We start from the raw sequence: 1,606 nt of genomic DNA on the forward strand, positions 1-1,606 counted from the left end.
ATCATAAATTAAAGGATGAAATAACAAAAGAAAAGAAAAACAAAGGTCTCCTTTCTTCTTACCAATTATTTCTGAATTACTTGAAATTACATTTTCCCTTTACAAAACTTTCTCAATCTTTGCAACTAATGTAATCTTATCCTCCTGATTTCCATGTCTTTATTTTTGTCAAGACAATAGGTTTTGATCCTCAATTATCGATATCTTATCACATTAATATATATTTTTATTATATTCACTCATTGTTCTTTGTGTTACTATTTAGTTCTCATGAAGCTTTTGAACGTAGGACCCTATATTGTCCTTTGGATGAACACTCTGTAGTTCCATGAATAGTAGATCGATAGATACTGATTTAAAAAAATCTTGTGGTTATTGACTTTAATTAAAAACAAGCTTCCAATGCATAGCGACAAGGCAGTGACTGTGAGAGAAAAAAATTGCCCTTAGGAATGATAGACAGAATGGTTGGGAATTCTTTCAGCTGACATTGCCACCCAACAAAGTAAAATGGGTTTTCCATTGCTATGTTCTTGGTATCCCATTTTCATTTGGAACCTGTTTCTGCTGGTGATGGAACACACCAAAATTGAAACAAATGTCTCTTTATTTTTATTTTTTTAAAAAGATCTTCTCACAGGCAGCAGTGGTGTCATATTCATCATTATGTTTCTGGAATCAGTTTTAGTAACTGACCCATGGCATGTACTCAATAAATGTTTTATTAAATGAATGAATAAATGGATGGATAAATGATGAGAGAATTTGGTCTGCACACTGCTAACAGGGACAAATTTTTCTCATTTGTCTTACAATAAACAAAATGAAACTGGTTTGATGCCATATCATATGATTACTATTGATGTTAGATGCTGTTACCCTGTTTTGCTAGATAATGCCTTTTTGTTTTTAGCTAGCTCTAAAAAAACTATTAATCTCCGAATGGGTTTAGGGTGCCAAAAGATGAGAATGGAATTAAATGCAATTTGGGTACCCAAAGCCAAGTCTTTTTGTAAACAAAGAAACTGTTCTTTATTGGAATAACTTACAACATGATCAAGTTTACCAGAATGGACCTTTTTAAATTTTAAAATGAGTCTTAACTTGATTGTCAAAGCCAGTCATTGAGGGGTAGTGAAGTGATCAAACTCGAAATAGAAACCTGAGGCGGCTTAACATTTCGTGTATTTCCCTGGTCACAGATTAACTGTGTTGCATTATGCATGATCAAAGGCCAGCACATTTGTGCCGAGGTACTCTTTATGACCCAACACGTTGGTGAACTAGAAGCCTGGGCAGATACCTGCAATTCTTCTAGGCTGTGATTCAGGGGAGTCCTGCAAGGCCCACCTGCTGGGTGCCTAACACTCATCCTTGAAGTTTGCCTTCTGTGTGAAAACACTGTTGCTAGAAAACTTGTATACAATGCAAAATATAAATTGAGGCCATGTAATTGATTTCCAAAAGCTATGCACAAAACTCAGAAGTCATCATATTAATTTGCTTGTAAAGCTCCTGTCATTACCTAACAGAGCAGGATCTTTACAGAATGAGTTATAGTACAGGTTTCCAAGAGCGGAAACAGTTAAGGCCAGGAAAGGAACAC

Source organism: Propithecus coquereli, unplaced genomic scaffold (genome assembly GCF_000956105.1).
Source record: "Propithecus coquereli isolate 6110/MARCELLA unplaced genomic scaffold, Pcoq_1.0 Scaffold3, whole genome shotgun sequence".
Classification (NCBI taxonomy): Eukaryota; Metazoa; Chordata; class Mammalia; order Primates; family Indriidae; genus Propithecus; species Propithecus coquereli.